This window comes from Rhynchophorus ferrugineus, unplaced genomic scaffold (assembly GCF_030347505.1).
Source record: "Rhynchophorus ferrugineus isolate W39M unplaced genomic scaffold, kcgeb_rfMv2 rfM7, whole genome shotgun sequence".
In the NCBI taxonomy this organism is placed as follows: Eukaryota; Metazoa; Arthropoda; class Insecta; order Coleoptera; family Curculionidae; genus Rhynchophorus; species Rhynchophorus ferrugineus.
Window position 1 is genome coordinate 25,602,581 of NW_027472586.1, and position 18,732 is coordinate 25,621,312.

Below are 18,732 nucleotides of genomic sequence, written 5' to 3' on the forward strand. Positions count from 1 at the left end.
TAATTTTTAAAATCAAAATCTGACAACGTTGTACCGCAAAATACCAACAAGCAGTTCTGTATCAGAAAACCAATCCTTAAATTTTACATTTTAGATCATGTTAAAACGAAAAGTTTGTGGTTAAGATATTATTAAACGAGGTATTTAATTTTAAGTCAGATTTTCTGCAACTTTAAATTATTTCGATATTACTAGAAATAGTAAAGAGTTGTGGCAAGTTTGCATGAAGAATTATTAAGAATAGTATGGTTACATAAAGTTATGTTATACATATTTTGCAGAACAAATTAGGGTGCTCGCATTATTGGAAGGTGTATACAGCTGTAAAAGTAAAACTCGACATATTTAAAAATTTCATCCCAACATGGATTAACAAAATTCGAGACTAACAAGAATCGTCAGTTATCTTTGCTTACAGGATATTTAGATTTTCGAAATCAGCTTTTGATTTAATTTGATGCCTGAGGAAGAAAAAGAGAAAAAGAAAATTTGTTTTTGCTTAAGGAGTGTTTTTAATTGATATGGTTCTGGAGACAGAGTATATCATTGTACTATAGGTAACTCTAAAGGTTGTTTTTTTTTCTTTTAAGATTTTTCTGTAAATTTGTGCATCTAGTGTTAAAACGCATATTTCATAGAATATTAACAATTATAAAATAGTTTCTTAGTATTCTTCATTTGTTGGCGAGTTGTTAGATCCTACGTGGGGCATAGAACAAAGTAGAAAGCAATAGATAAATAAAAATCATAGAAGATAAACTAAAGATAAACCGAACTCGCTTCAGCGGTACATATACTAAAATTGGAACGATACAGAGAAGATTAGCATGGCCCCTGCGCAAGGATGACACGTAAAATCGTGAAGCGTTCCACATTTTTTAGTCCAGTTGAAAGTTTACAATGCGAAGCAGAAATTTCATCACTAGAGTCACGGCGAGAGCTCCTGCTACTAAACAATGCAAGTTCCCTCAAATTCCGTTCAGAGTTGGACCAGTTCAGTACCTTTTCCTACCTAAGACAAACTGTAACAATATAAAGAAGAGGCACTTAATCCCCTCATTGATCTTCCAGAGGATATGTAAACGATTAATGATTGTGATCCCAGATGCAAAATGTAGAATCACTAATATACCACCATGGCAGTTCTCAAGAATACATATAGACTACTTTATGAAAGTTCTGGATAAGGAAACAAATAGTACTTCTACAATAAAAAGCTTCTTTAAAGAGATAATCGAAGAGAACTATTCAAATCATTTTATCATCCACACGGATGCTTCAAAACATGAGAACTTTGTGGGTGCTGCTTATACGTCTAGTCTACTCGAGAGACACTTTTGGCTTCCATCATTGAGTAGCATTTCCACCGCGGAGCTCCTGGCTATATATATGGCCCTATATACCTTGGAAGAATCACGGATTGGCGAATCCATACTAGTAGTATCGGTTTCTATGATTTCCGTAGATAGTTTAAGATCGGCAAGGACAGTCCACCCTCTGGTCACATACATCAGAGAGATACAGACAAAGTTACAATTTAGGGGTGTAAAAATAACATACTTCTGGTTCCCCTCCCATAAAGGAATATCTGGAAATGAAAGAGCCGACCAACTGTCCAGCAAAAAAGATGCTAAAGTCTATATGAAGGGCATAAATAGGCAATTGACCTAGTTAGTATGGGACCTTCTCATAAAAAACAATAAATTATGGGAGGTTAAGAGGACCTTTTATTAATCTATGGACCATAATAACATCAGTAGACACAAGTCAAGCATCCTCGCACGACTGCGAATCACTGTAGACTGACACATGAATATTTGTTGAAGGGACAGAGCCTGCCCTTATGTGATTTGTGCCAGATTCAACTTAGCGTCAGACACATCCTACTGGACTGTCAGAAATATGATGATTTGAGGAGACAACTTGAGATGCCGACAACATTGGAACAATTGGTCCAACCTGAGCAACTGAATCTGCTGATTGATTATCTAAAGACCATAGACCTACTTCAACACTTGTAACATACAATTATTTTTGTGTAATTGAAACATTTTATTGTATATATTCTACTATTTATAATCTACTGTGTAATATTGTAAGCTGTTAATATTCATATAATATATTGTAATTCACCCTAAATAGTCCAAGAGGCTGACGGGTTTAAATAAATAAATAAATAAAATAAAATAAAGGTAAGCTATGGATAAGGCGAAATTGATGATTGAAATAAATAATCAAAGAATAATGCAATTTTATTTAAACATTTATGTAAAGAAATTATTATTTTAATCAGCCTGATATATTTATTGCTTTTGTAATATATATTTTAGACGACAAATATGGATAAAAGATAAGGACTATATGAATACATACTAAATGAAGTAATGAAAATATGCTGGAATAAAATGAAGCTAACTACATAATTTGCATAAGTGAAACATAGGAAAAATAGCTAATGATGAATAATTAACAATACATTTGTAAACAATTTAAAGCATTGATAATTATTAAGATACCTAATGATTAAGGTAAGAAAATACGAAGCCCACTTGGTGACGTAGTGGTAAAAGCGACGAGACGGTCCAGCTACCGTTGCGATAGTCGCGGGCATGGTCGTAAATTTATGTTTATGATTGTCATAGACAAGAGTGTAAAATCCGACAAGGAAAATGATCCCAGTCACGTCAGTAACCAGGCTGAGTAAGAACGGGTATCTTCTGGAATGATTTCTAAAATTGGTCACTAGCCAGTTGGTAGGTTTAGTGCAGAGGGCCGTGGTTCGGAGCTCACGCTAAACTGTAATTCCAGTCCAGATAAACCCCTAGTGGGTAAAAGGAGACTTTAAGATGTATAAAAAAAAGTTACGTGTGTGATATTTTATTAGTTGAACCTTGTATCAATTATTTTGATTATTTACTTTATAGACTTAAGTTTGGGAATATCAATAGTTAATATAATAATTGTATCCTTTAATTTGTAAAATTGAAAAATTATATTAAATACTATTTTTATAAATGTTTACAAAATGCATTACCTAATTGTGTTCATTATTGTTTATTATACATGCAGGGTCAAATATCAATTTCAAAATTGGTTTATTCACATATTCTCTGTTTTAATATACAAACATGTATTATTTCTTTTATTATTAAATATATATTTTATTAACATAAAAGTAAAGAGAAATCATGTTTTAGTTCTGCAAATAATTTTACTTATTATACTTTGTTATAATATTCACGGCGTAGTAATTTACACATTTTAATACTTGGTAAATTATGTAAATCACATAATGTAAATTAGACTTAATCAAATGCGGTTTAAAATTGTTACTATATACAGAAGATTGCTTAATGAAGTGATTTTCTATATGCCATGTATATATAATATAAACAGAAGAAATATTTATTGCCAATAGGGCAGATTGTGGACAGAGAGTAATAAAAAAAAATGTTACTGAGTGTTATTTTTTAGATATTTTGCATATATTTTAATATGTTTTAATATACAGACATTTATTATTTTAGTTAATGTTATCTATCAAATACATTTCCGATCCTATATTGAAAATACTGTGAACAAAATTTTACTAACATATCATTTTAAAATTAGTCCTTTTACTCTATTATGAGAGAGACATAATTAATTTAATGCATTGTGTACTATATACTTGGAAAAATGAAGAACTCTTCATTATATTCCAAAAGGAAATGTAAATAAGTGCTAAAATACTTTAATTCCAGTTAATGCTATAACGTGTATGCCAACGTGGAATTATATTATGTAATTCTATGCCAAATTTTGCCATCGGTGTCGATTAATCCTATGTAATTAAAACCATTTTCTGTTAGTAGTTCATGATCATCACGAAGCAAAAATTTCGTTTTTTTATGAGAAATTCGTTCACTCTTCATTTCAATTTAAAATTATAATGCAGTCAATTTCTAGGTAATGTCCTAATGTTGGAGCCATCCATAATAATTGACAAAACAAGTCTTGATTGTGACTTTTCTATTCTTCCACAAGAAAATATTTTGAAGATAATATCCAGCTTGAAATATTCTGCGTATTATTTCAACCGTGAACTCCACCTTTTAAATGTAAGCATTCAAGAAAAGATGTGAAAAATTTGTACTGATGGATGATACTTGTAATGAATAAAATATATTGCACTAGCTTTCTGAATAAAGCTTTAAAGTTGCACAAGGCCTCAAAGCTTATTCGTACAACGAATATCAAAATCTAACTTTTTCTACGTTAAAAACAGAAAATCCCATCCTACCTGACACTAAGCTCTATATGGCGTGTGATAGCTGAAACTATAAAAGTTCGTGAGAATATCGATATAAACTTTTTAAAGCTAAAATATATCTTAAGAAAGCTCAGATTAGTTACGACTCGAAACAATGATGATTATTTTCTATATCCTCAAGTTTGTATAGCGTAACTGTTAACCATTATTACTGCTAAAAATGTAACGGATTTTTTTATCAGATAAATAAGATATCAGATAATAAGACCCTCTACGAATCTTTTTAATTGGATTTAATCTAAACAAGTAATTATATTATTAGCCAATACAGCACTGTACCAAACATGAATTTGTTAACTATTTTTTTAAAATCAAAAGCATGATTTCTTTCATCTTTGTTCCACTCTTCCACCCTGAGAGTAGTAGCCGTTAGATAATTAAGGTGTCTTTGACAATTAATATTATATGTTTTAATGATACTATTTAAATTTACTATTGTCAGCTCGTTTATCTCTTTAAGAAATGCCCGAAGGCTAAATCCGATTATACCCGAATGCACAGGGTTTACATAATAACGAATTATGTTCAAAAAATAGCATTTCTAGTAAATTCAAACAGTTGACTCATCAACTGCTAAGCGGTGTATCATTTCTTTGAGAGCTTAAGGCTGGAGTTTCATTTAATAAATGTAATGCGAATCAGGTTATCGAACATTTTCGTTACTCTAGGCCGTTCTTTGCCAATCATAACAATGTCACTTCTTTTAAATCGTTAATACAAGATCTGAATATTGGTATATGATAGAGTACCATCACCATAAATTTCTATGGGCTTCAGCAACAGATTTCCTCCAATCAATCAACAAAGGCATATAATATCGACAATGCTACTTTGTTCATTCATTAAGGTCTCTTCGCACTGAATAACTCAATAACAGTAGATGCAAAACTCTGGTTTTATAGAGCAAAAATGTCGGCAAAAATGGCAGATACTTGTCGTCTTCACCGATAAATATCGCTGATCAGTATGCATACAAATACCTAATAATAAATTAATATAACAAAATATTAAAACAAACCAAAATGTGGCATAATAGTAATAACAAGTAACTGCGTAAATTATTTTGTTACACCAGCTTTATTAACATGATCGTTTTACAGCGCCCTCTCTCCTATACCACATAAATAATGTTCCAGCAGCAGTTCCCCGTAAATTTAATATATCTCAAAGTAATCTCATTCTCTAAGACGAAATTGTGGGACCGAATGGATTTTGGGACATATTAAGGAGTCGATTTTCTTTGAAGTCGACTTTTCGGCTAACGGTCGTTTGCGAATTTCGAATTTTCAGGTTAATGGGGTGTCGCGTAGACAAGCCGAAATAAAATATCTCGCTTACGATAAAGCTCTTGAATAATTTACGGTTTAATTTCTGTAAATTTTACTTCGGGGAAAATACTTTTTGATTAACTAAACGCGTAAGTGTACTTTAAATGGATTAAATGAAACGGAATACGTAATGAACGAATGCAAATGTATTTATTATTTTATATATTTTCCCTTACTCCCTATTAGACTAATTGTATATAGGAGTAATATGTCGATCGTTAGTTACTATATCTAGCGTTTTTGCTGATATTTGTTGGCTTGTGTTCCATAAAACGTTCTTCTTTACACTTACTTTCAACGGACGAAAACTTCAGCAATTAAATAACGTAAAATTTTAAAATCATATCATGAGGTTAATAGTTCGTTTCTTTGAAGTCATTCAGTCATTTAAGTGTCATAGAGTGTGAAATGATTTGTCGAATTAAACCAGTGAAAAGCAACAAGACAAAATATCGTCTTTCCACTGCTTTTCGATATAGTAATGGATGTCAGTATGCGAAAAGTATTTAAAAAGTGACATGACCTCCAATATTATGCTACAAACCAATCTGATCAATATGATGTTCACAACATTTGATATTTATGTTTCGAGCATTCTTGCTGCGATGTCATATGATTTGAGAAAAAATGAAACAGAAAATTATATTGATAACCGACAGATCACCTGCTATTATAACCCAACAGTATTGAATCAGACGAAGTACAATAGTTTAAGTACTTGCGATCAGTAGTAAGTAATACAGGAGAACAAATGTCCATTACAAATTCCTGAGGCCAGACCGACCTTTTGGAGGGAAGATTCAAGGTGCGGAACCAAAAGTACCAAACAAAACCGTAGAGGTATCAATATAACCTGGTAATATGGTAATGATTATACCTAATGTACTTACATATTTAATATAAATTTATAAAAACGAAATAATGAAAATGAAATGGAAAAAAGTCTAAGACCAATCAAACGAACAGTCAAGTTTGAAGAAAAATTAGTAACTCTCTGAACCTATCTTATCTACATTAATTGAAATATTATTTTCAAAGCAAACTCGAGCAAAAAGAGTTCGATAATTGGTCTCATGGATGAACAATAATTACCCTACTATAAACAAAATGTCCAAACAATATCCGCTTGAATATTGAATATTGAACATTATATGAACATTATAACTTTTACCAGAATAAACGATACTGTCTGTAAGAACAATAAACTATGTAAGCTTAAAAATGAGATAAGAACTGCACTAATATAGCCCGACAAATAAATTTATAGATAAAGACGAAAAATATAAATAAAATTAGAAAGATGAAATATTTTGTCTTCTGTCAATTACAAATTAAATACTAAGAGTATTAATTAATTAATTATTAGATACTAAGAGAGTAAGTTGATATAAAAAATTAAAAATATGCATCAAGAAACATCACCAAAATTGTAAGTATTATCTATTAGAACATTGAAGCAGAGTTTTACCTCTTAATAGAAATTTAAAAACGTTATTTCGATAGTAGAGGGTAAAATAAACAAACAGCACGCCAACAAGTGCATGTAAAATAAGGTACATTTTTGAAACTATGAAGGATCTATTGACCATGATTTTCTGAATTGTGATACTTATACAAGATCGGCAATACTTGAAGATAAAGCTGTTTTAAGATATCCATCCTATGATTCAACGATTTGATGTTTTAAACCGACCTTCATATAAAAATAGATTTTATTTAAGAGAAAAAGTTGGAAATGTTTTAACATTAAATAAAATATTTAACATAAATCTTCTCGTTTTTAAAACTTGTTTAGTTGTCTAACGCTGTTAAAAAACAAACAAAGTCAAAGTCAAAATTGAATTATTTATACGTTCTTTCTATTTACGCCACCATATCCTTCGGAGGGATATCTTTATACCATAATGAACTAAAAAATGAAACGGTGACAGAATATAAATAGTTGCCTACGGCGAAGACAGCCAACAAACTCGAAGAAGTTTTTTTTTTTTTTTTTTTTTGTTCTGGCCTAAAAACCAGGAGGTGGAATGCATGACGCATACCTGGTCGCGGAGACTTGCCCTGGAGTGACAAGTTGGACCGGGTTATGTGGGACTGCCTCTGGGCTTACCAATACACTAAACCGAAACCGCCTCACAGTTGACCCCTGTGGATCACTACTGCTACTGCATTAAATTTGGGGATATGGCACCCGCTGATCGGGCAGCCGTTATTGGGCACGAGAGCCCGGCGATTCTATTGATTCGCGAACCTGAGTTAACACACAACTGGGTACTGTTGTATGGGGGCAAAAGTTATGACTGTAGCGACGGATGAGGTCGTTTCAGCCTGGAAAAGGGGGAGAGCTTAGCGGTGACGCGGTGCTAAGCTCCCAGCATGTCGACTAGCTCGCGAACAAGCGCGTTTTCAGAAGAACTTGAGCTGAGTTGTTGTTTGTGGAATGATTGAGATATGAAGTGCTTGATTTCCGGAGTGTCAGTTTCCCTATGAATTTGATTATTTCTGACAAACCATGGAGCGTTTAATATTCTCCTGAGGAGCTTATTTTGGAAAACTTGAAGCCGTTTGACCTGGTTGGGTGTAACAAACTTGAAGTAGACATTAGATCCGTAGAGGAGTACGGACCGAATTAACATCTTGTAAAATAAGCATTTGATGGAGATAGGAAGCCTGCTAGAAGGGCAGATCAGAGGAGATAGCAGGTTTGCTATCCCCGAACCTTTTTGGATTGCTTTCTGGATTTGGGAATGCCAACCGAACCGCCGGTCGAAGTGAAGACCTAGGTACGTGACGTTATCCAGCCATGGAATTATTGCGGTGTCGATCTTAAGTTGCGAGACGCGCAGTGCGTAACGCTTCTTGTGGAAAATGATGGCCTGGGTTTTCAGGGGGTTGATTTGCAACCTCCAGAATTTGAACCACTTGACCGCATGATCGAGCTGCTTCTGTAAACGCTCATGAATTGTAACTTCGAACCTGGCGGCCGTGAAGAAAGCAGTGTCGTCAGCGTAAAAGGCGACGTCAATATGCTCTTTTCTCGGCATATCTGAAATAAAGAGATTAAATAAGGCTGGGGCCAGCGGGGAACCTTGAGGTACGCCAGCATCGATTTGTTTACGACTGGAAAGTGACGCCCTGATCTTGACCTGGAAAGATCTGTCCGAGAGATAGGACTTGATGAGAGCGGTTAGGTCTTCTGGGAGGCCTAGCCGCACGCACTTTGCGAACAATCCGTCGTGCCAGACCTTGTCGAAGGCTTTGGTTAGGTCCAGAAGAACTGCTCCAAGCTTTTTACGTTGGTCAAGAGCATGATGGATGTGTGCAGCCAGACGGGAAGCTTGATGGACGGATGAGTGGTGAGCGCGAAAGCCGAATTGTTCATCTGGAATGATGTTGTTTTCCTTTGTGAAAGAGTTGAGAGCGTAGAGTATTGCCCTCTCGGCAAGCTTCGAAATGGCGCTGAGAAGGCTGATAGGCCTGTAATCAGATGGAGATGATTTTGCTCCTTTCTTGGGTATAACCGCTATATGTGCGTGTTTCCAAGACGCCGGGAAGTGTTGCAGTCTCATGATGGAGTTAATAATGTTTGCCAGTTCTGCGAGTTGCTTATGCGGGAGCTTTTTTAACTGGGTAATCGATATTCCATCGAAACCTGGAGATTTTTTGGTTTGAAGTTTGCCGATCATAGTCTGTAGAGACTTTGGAGATACAAAATGGTTGAGAAGAAAGGCGGGGGTTACTGGTCTTTTGACGGAGTTGGATTCGTTGATGACAGTGTCAATGTCTTTAGTTTTAGTGTTCTGTGCGGGTGGGAGGCATTTCATTTGAGCTTCGTAGGTCTCTGCAAGGAGCTCGACTTTTTCTTGGTCAGTGACTGCAAAATTTCCTGTAACCGCTGACTTCAGGGGAGGGATGACATTGTGCGTCTTCCCCACGAGGCATTTGGAGACACGCCAGAAGGAAGGGGGGCCATCCAGCCTTTGGTCCGCGAGAAATGAGTTCCATTTCATTGCTCGCCAAGTCGAGACGGCCGCCCTTACCCTCTTGCATGCTCTGTTCGCCTCCCTTTTGTCTGCAGCATCAAGGGTGAATCGAGCTAATCTGCATAAACCGTTTTTGATGCGAATTTCACGTTTAAGAGAAGCGGGAAGATTGTTTTTCCACGGCTGGGGGTGTGATGAAATTTTGACTGTGGAAGATTCGTGAGCAGACTGAATATCGCGAGTTAGCTTGAGTACGGCTTCCTCGAGGTGTTCTGGTGTGTTAATTTTCGGAATTGGATCGGATTTCAGGAGAAGAGATTGGTAGTTTTTCCAGTCGGTTTTTTTCCTGAATCTTGTTAGTGGGACTTGAGTGGTGGCGCAGTTTCCGAGTTTGAGAAGGATCGGACGATGATCAGAGTCTAGTTCGTCAAGGACTCGAACTTCGGAATCGCGATTTACGTCTTGAAGAATAAAGAAATCAAGGATTCTTGCTGCGCCTTGAGAGACTGTACTAGGGTGATGGGTGGGTTCATCTGGCAAGGCAAGGCCGTAGCCCAGATCTGCACTTAGAGCTACGATGGCGTTACCTGCGGGATTCGCTCTGGAACACCCCCAGGTGGGGTGGTGGGCGTTGAAGTCGCCACCTATTATTTTCGGAAATTTTCCTTCGACGAGTGATCGGTATTCGGCATAGTTGAATGCAGAAGATTTCCTGTACAGGGATGTAATCACGAAGGGACGTTCTTGGATATCGATTTTAATGGAGGTTGTTTCGAAGTTGTTTACTGATAACGATGGAAGGAGCTCGTGTTTGACTCCTTTTCTGACGAGAATGGCGGTTCCACCGCCTCGACCCGGAGTTCTATCGTTTCTGTAGACAAAAAAGTGTTCGAAAGAGAGACGATGCGAAGGTTTCAGGAAAGTTTCCTGGATGAGCACGATGTCGACGTCATAGAATGTTATGACGTCCTCCAATTCCGCTTGCTTTCCGCGTAAGCTATTTGCATTCCATGTCATCAGTATAAGAGATTTCGGAACAGCCATTTCGAAGAGTTAAAGGCTGCTGAAAGTTATAGAGACAGGTAAGTGTTGCCGCTTAGGCGGCGACATTTGGAAAAAGACGAGCAAGTTGGTGAGCCAGGGCGATCACTTGTAGGAAAGCCTGCGGGTCAGTAAACGCCTGCATTGTGGAGTTAAGGTCCGGTGTATTGGTTGGAGCAGGAGTTTGAGTTGGAGCAGGCTGGGTAGCGCTGGCTAATTTTTGGGCTAGCTTTCTGCCACCTTGGTTACTCCATGCAGAACCTTGTGGAGGTCTGGTTTCGGTCGGAATTTTTGGTTTTCTTGGAGCAGGACGGCAGGTGCAACCGCTGAAGTTTGCGGTATGAGTTTCACCGCAGTTGCTGCACTTTGGAGGTACTTCTGGGATTTTGGTACAGGATCTAGTGTCGTGATGCCCGGCACATTTGACGCACCGTGGGGGGGCTCGGCAATATGAGCTGGAGTGCCCGAAAAGCTGGCAGTTGAAGCACTGCACTGGCTGGCCGTTTCCTCTTTGGACCTCGACCTTCACTGTGATGACGCCGAGTTTGGTCATATATATGATCTGTCGCTCTTCGCGAGGGACAACTACCTGAATAATTGGTAGTTCTATCCCGGATTTTAATTTCCATCTTTGCACAAATTTGGGATGGAAGCCTTGATCAAAGAGAAGTTCACGTACTTCGTCAATGCAGAGTGATTCTGGGATGTTTTTTATTATTACCCGGAATGCTCTCTCCTCCGGATGACAGAAGGAATGGTAAGGGTAATTCCTTTCCTCGAGCAGGGTAGTAAGTTTACGGTAATTGTCGCTTGTGGCGACGAATAAGAAAATGCCGTCCTTTTTATTTCGGGTTATAATGTCTATTGATTGTGCCTTAGTAATTCTAATGAGCTCCATGAACCTCTTCTTATCACGGAGCACTATAGACGGAATTTTTTCCTTTGGGGGACTTTGAGAAACAGTCGCCGAAACGGTTGGCACTGTTTTTGCTGTGGAGGTTAAGACTTGTTTAGTGACCTGGCTACTTACCTGCGTAGGCTGGTCTTGGGTTGGTCTTGTGGTAACTTGTTTCGGTACTGGCTGTGGGGCCGTCTTAGTGGTCGGCTTGTTTTGCACTGGTCTGGTGGCAAATTTTGTAATCGAAGGCTGTACGTTAGCCTTGGCTTTCGATTGGGTAGATTTAGTGGCTGGCTTGGCTATCGGATTGGGTTGTGATCTGGGAGCCTGTTTTCCCTTGTTGCCGGCCTTCGGCAGCTGGCTTTCCTGAGGTGGAGTGACGGGCCCTCTTTTCCTTTTTCCCACCAAGGTGAAACCGTCTTCTGAGTCTTCAGTTTGGTCTAAGTGTTGTGTCGGTTTAGCTGGTGTCTGGGACTGAATTTCTATGGCAGCGGGAATCTTTACTTCCATGGCATCTCTTTGATGCTTCATGAATTGTGTTATCGTAGCTGTGAGAGTTTTTATTTCTTCCTTGAGCTCTTCGGAAGCCTTTTCGCTCTTTTCCAGCTTTTCCGTCTGTTTGTTCAGGGCGTCTGTTTGGGCTTTTGCGAACGTTTTAAGGTCAGCTATCTGCTTTCGCAGGTCTTCGTTCTGTTTTCTCAATTCCGTTATAAGCACTTCTCGGCTGTCTTCTGAAGATGGTCCATTTGAATTTGAAACACTGGGATTATGTTCAGGAGGCGACGTCGGCTCTGACGTACATGACGCCATTGCCTTGTCTGTAAAAACGCCTTTTCGGCGCTTACAGACGCTTTTTTTTTTTTTTTTTTTTTTTACGTAGGCACTGGTGAAACGTGATAACGGGTCGACCGTCTTAGGGAAAGTTTCGGGTAATTCTCGGAAGCGCAGGTAGGTTCGGCGGACCGGACACGACCGTTCTCTTCGAGAGCTAGCACGGAACTACTCGAAGAAGTCTAAACTTATGTATGATTCAAATCGAAATCGATACACCTTCGGAAAGGTTTTCAAATTAAATTCACACAATTCAAAATTTCACATTCCTTCATATAAAATATTCTATTATCTTTGGCCGAAAGTTTACAGAAACAGATCATAAATATAACTACATTTAGAGGCGAACGTATAAGAAGTAAAAATAAATAACTAATAATATTGTTATGTAAAAGAAACGATACCGATACCACTGAAATATATATATATATATATATATATATATATATATATATATATATATATATATATATATATATATATATATATATATTATATATATATATATATATATATATATATATATATATATATATATTTATATATATATATATATATATATTTCAAGATTATAACTTTAATTTATTAGCGATTTCGTATCAGCATCTCTTCTCATTTTTCATTCCAAAATATGTATAATGACTACTCACTGCTGCTACTATTGCTAATAATTCATATAATTCCTGTATAACTGTTCCCAGCTGATCCTTCTGATTATTCTCGACCTGATAGTTTTATTACATTGCTACTAGTCGTTGCCGACTAACCTAAAATGTATCTTAGTATCTTAGTCGATGGTGTAATAATGCTTATGTATTAAAACTGCACTTTATCTGTTAAATACGACATAATTATCTGCGATTTTCTTGATCTCCTGAATGCCAGTCGGTATCTGAACGTCTCTATTAACGACAATATCTGGCTTCGCCTACATACTCCTTATGACATTGTTCTAAAAAACTTGTATTGTAATTACATTACTTCTCGCGAAATACATAGATGGCGGTACTAGAATTAAATCTATATGTTTTTTAGTTAGCCCTAATCCTCAAAAGATGCCTGTATAAATTTTACAGCTGTCGGATCATTAGTTTGTGAATTGCAGCATTTTGAGTGAAGCAACTTTTGTTATTGTGAAAAAATGGATAAAAAGGAATTTCGCGTATTGATAAAATATTGTTTTTTGAAGGACAAAAATACAGTTGAAGCAAATACTTGGCTCGATGCCGAGTTTCCGGACACTGCTCCAGGAAAATCTACCATCAAGGATTAGTGTGCTAAATTTAGACGTGGTGAAATGAACACCGAAGGCGGCAAACGCAGTAGAAGATCAAAAGAGGTTGTTACCGACGAAAACATTTAAAAAATCCACAAAATGATTTTGAATGACCGTAAATTGAAATTGAATGAAATAGCAGACACTCTAAAGATATCAACCGAACTGTACATCATATCATTCACGAATATTTGGGTCTGAGAAAGCTCTGTGCAAAGTGGGCGCCACAACAGTCGGCTGGCAAGGTTTTGGCGTCTGCATTTTGGGATGCGCATGGAATAATTTTTATTGACTACTTTGAAAAGAAAGGACCATCCACAGTGACTATTACATAGCGTTATTGGACCGTTCGAAGGAGGAAATCGCCGAGATACAGCTGGATTTGAAGAAAGAGAAAGTGCTGCTTCGCTAAGACAATGCACCGTGTCACAAGTCAGTGAAGACGATGTCAAAAATCCATGAATTGGACTTCGAATTGCTTCCTCACCCACCGTATTCTCCAGATCTGGTCCCCAGCGACTATTTTCTGTTCTCGGATCTCAAAAGAATGCTCACTGGGAAGACATTTTCGTCGAATGAAGAGGTGATAGCCAAAACTGAGGCCTATTTTTAAGCAAAGGACAATTCGTACTACAAAAATGGTATTGAAAAGTTGGAGGGTCGCTATAATCAGTGTATAACCCTTGAAGGGAATTATGTTGATTAAAAAAACTAATTTTGACAATAAAATATATTTTACTCTGGTAGACCGGGAACATTTCAATTGGCTTGTTACGTATGTCAAGGTTTCAATATTTGCTTGTGAAATAGCAATGTGTTATCTACTGATAATTGTGATTTTGTTACGATTAACCAATACCTTTTCCTATAATTTTATTCTATTTATTTCCTTTTCTCTTTTACATGTTCCTTCCAGCGAAGTTTTGCATCAATATTCATTCTGAGATTCGTAGCGTTGCTGCTATACCGAATGTTAGTATTATTTATTTTTATTGGTGGTTATACAATATTATTATACGTGAACTGCACATGCACAGATTAACTTTCGTTATTTTTATTGTCCAGGTTTGGTTCCAATTGTTTATATTGTCACTTCCCTATTGTAATTTTGGTGTGGCTTCTTGGATATTAGCTCCGATAGCAAGAATCGCAGTCTCATCAGCAAATATAGTACTCGCGATATCGTGAAAGGTGCCCCAATAGATTTCCTTGTGACACACTTGCTTTACCTTTTTTTATTATAAAACAGGCACTCTAAATCTTCTGGCCGTAGTGTAAGATTCTAATAGTTCAGTGTGTTGGTTCGGTAACATTTGCTGCAGTTTATGACCGTCATGCCATAAAGATACTGGTGTTGAAAATTTTGGTCAAATATATTGTTCTTTGTATATCGTCCCCGCGATAAAGATATTTAGCTCCTTCAGCTTCCTTAATTGCTGGGAACTCATTTAAAGTCTAGCAAAGATGTAATATCAGTAATATTAATTTTTTTCTGACGGAAACAATTAGAAAACTGATTTATATATTGAAATATGTTTTCAGTAAGCGGCAGTATATATACATAAAAACTTAGTATTGAAACATTATTAGAGTCCACAAACCATATTTATATAAAACTGGATATTATCTAATATTACTTACAAAAGATCCAGAAACATATTTGTATGTATCATTCATCTATCTCAAAGCAAAATATTCACCTTGCAGGCTATCATACTTTTAACCTGAAAGAAGGTTCCAATCAAAGCATCATTATATTTAAAAACAATAACTTATTTAGCTATGATCTTTATATATATTAATAATAATAATTTATCTTTAATATATTCTTTTTCCTTGTGTGTTTCACGCCTCCAACTTCAAAATAGTAGCCATTAGGTCATTAGGGTGTCATTGATGATTAATGTTATATTTTTTGTTTGTTCGATTCGAGTCAACTCTTATTAGTAAATTTAATCTTTTCAAAGTATCGTCCTCCACTATTCTTGAACCCTGCAAAATCCTATTTAGTTTTTCTATAATTTAAATTGAACTTCCTTCAGCTTTCCGTCAGCATCTATTAGCAACACTTTACATACAAAAGAAAAATTACATCGTTACTACAATATTTTCTTGATTAAAGTATATATCTAATATTTATCAGTTAATGCAATTCTTGCTAATCTTTTTGATGGAGAAACTTCATTAGTGAATTGACTACTGAACTGACTAGCTTTTGGTTCACGTATTGTATATTTGCTAACCTAACACGAACGGATGATTAATTACAATAAAATGTGTACAAAAGTCTAGTATAAGTTCTAGTACAATTTTATATTATTTATCTCATGCCCTTTGCAACGTTTTTATATGAACAAAAGGATTAATTCTCTTCTTTGCTTTTTTTATTATTTTGAAATATGCAGCTATATCGGAATGAAATTTTTAGCATATATTGGCTTCTATTTGATGTCCTTGAAAATGTTTTGTTACAAATTTGGCGGTTAATATTCCCACCATAAACAAAATTGATGCTGTTTAAATATTTTACCCTTCTTCCATAATATAAAACTAATGTATGTTACAACAACAATAATAATACAACAATTTAATTGTTATTGTTATTGACTTGTTAATACATCACAAAATCTAAATATTCTAGATTATTTGTTGTTTTCACTCGATCAACGGTAAATTTTGAAATGATCGATTGTAGCATACTGTAGGTAGATATGTAGAAAAAAAGAGCAATATAGCGGATTGTATACATGCGCCAATCCGAACATTCCCTTCTGTATATCGTATTCTCATGCCCCATATCATATCAAAAACTTGTATCTAAGAATATAGTATTGTATCTAGAACTGCATCTTGTATCTAGAATATATAGATCTAAGAATATAGTTGAACTATGCACCTGATCAATTGATGAATGCTTGTTAACAAACCCAATGATGTGTAGGTATTAGGTTCTTTCTCTTTAAATACCTTAGATATTACTAATAGCATGGAGATAGATCTGTAGGATTTTATTTCATTTGATGATCAGTCAGCTAATAAGTTGATTTTCCTGTTGACGTATAGTTACATGCTTGTTCAGCAACTGCTTTATGCTTTATGCAACTTATTATCTTTAACCGTTATCATTCTAGACCCATTCTGGTTCAGATAAATTTCTTCTGCCATTGTATCTTGGTAGACAGTAAATTGCAGCTAGTAACATTGTTTCTAATTATTGTTGCACTTCCTCTTCTTACGGCATTAGCTGGATGTGTCATATGGTAAAACGTGTATCCTCTAAATTTAATTAAGAATTCCTTCTTCAGGTAGCTTTCAGATATTAAACAAACATCTGTTTTTTGTAATTTCAAGAATGCTTGTAGTTCAGTTTGCTGATGTTGAATTCCTTGAGCATTGCAAACTCTAATTCTAATATCTTTATTTGCTTAAATATTATTATTTTATAATTTTTGGGGTTTTTCGGAGAATGACGCAATAATTTGTTCTTTATACATTTTGACTAAACATGATAAACAATTCGTTGGTGGTAGCTTCTGTTTTTTTTGTCTCCATATGTTCAACGTTGCTCATATTTTGGGCATAACTAGTATTTTCGTTAACTTGGCTAAATTTTGTTGCTTGCATCTTTTCAATCATTTTTTGTTGCGATTTAGCTTAAGTAATTTTATTACTTCTTTCTTAAAAGGTTTTTACAGTTACACAACTTTCGACGTCAAATGACAACATTTATTTGTATTTGGCACTCACTGTACTTTATTTAACTATTTCTTCGTCCTTGGAATTAGCTGAGTAAATAGCCTAGGGAAGAGTATCAAAAGACATAAAATTGTTTTTCATAAAATAAAAAGAACTTCTCGACTTTTCCTAAGACGAACTACGGTTTTTAAGTTTTCTAAATAATTTGATATAAATATCTGATGCTGCTGGTTCTTCAATTCACTTTGATTACCTAATATATACACTTGAATATCATGAAAATTTTAGGATAATATAGTGTTGATAGTTTTTATGGTACAAAACGTATTCATGCAATAGTGAAGATCATTCCATTCGTACCATAATCAAGATGCGTATGTCTATGGTGATGACTTACCAGATAGTAGGCTTAATGTCGTGGACATAATTGGATAACGTACTAGGCCTACATCAAGAACCTTTATTTGGTAAAAAGGAGACTCCAAAGTATAATAAAAAATAATATTGATAAGTTCTTCATTAAAGGTATTCATTATACTGGTATAGTAATCCGATCTTATACGCAAATAGAAATAAGCTACTATTTTTTGTAATAATGAAAATGCATTTTTATTGTCTCTTTCGATATACTTCTTAAAAAGTTTGTTACTAGTGGTCCACCCCATATATGTCTATAGGTATATTAAAAAATATATATATTATGAATTGACTAATAGACGAAAAAAGTTTGTCTTTACTAGTCCCCTGTATGATTGTGATTTTCATAGTTAAGATTGTAAAATCCGAGAAAGAATGATCATCCCAGTTTCGACATTTAACAAACTGAGTAAGACCCATTATTCGGCTTCAGAACCCACGTTAAGTAGTCAGTCCGGATTCAAATAAACCTTAATTAGTAAAAAGAAGATGCTAAATAATGACGAGAAAAGCCCATTTAAATTTATAATTAAATTAAAAAACTAAAATTAGATCGAAATTAATTATAAGTTAAACCCCGCAATTATTTAGATGCATAATTCGCTAACACACAAAAAATTAATCGCGAGAATATGTTCCCAAAGAAAAAATTCTCTCCAAAGCTACTTTCGGCCTGAAACCTAATAACCTTAAATACATAAAAAGAGGGAGCCATTAAAATATGATCTCATTTAATATGTAAAGATAAATTGCTTCGTCAAATATTTATTTTTTTTACGTCGTCGACCAGCTGCCAATTAAAAAATATATTAAAAGTTTGATCTAGCTGCAGGAGTTTTCTCTCTGACTCGCGAACTGTTTAAGAAACAAAAAATCAACTTCATTAAAGGATGAATATCGTCTTTTCCTTTATGATTTTAAATTGTTTTTAAAAAGAGCTTTTGTGCAAA

At 35.3% G+C, this 18,732-nt stretch overlaps 1 protein-coding gene and 1 non-coding gene across 2 annotated transcripts in view; both read left to right on the plus strand.

Annotated features, from left to right (window-relative positions):
• Positions 1-18,732, plus strand: part of Pde6 (Phosphodiesterase 6) — a 221,019-nt gene that overhangs the window by 145,668 nt on the left and 56,619 nt on the right. The gene's annotated exons all lie outside the window — the stretch shown is intronic.
• LOC143200399 (U6 spliceosomal RNA) lies at positions 773-879 on the plus strand. The gene has a single exon (XR_013006724.1). It is a non-coding gene; the product is annotated as a U6 spliceosomal RNA (small nuclear RNA).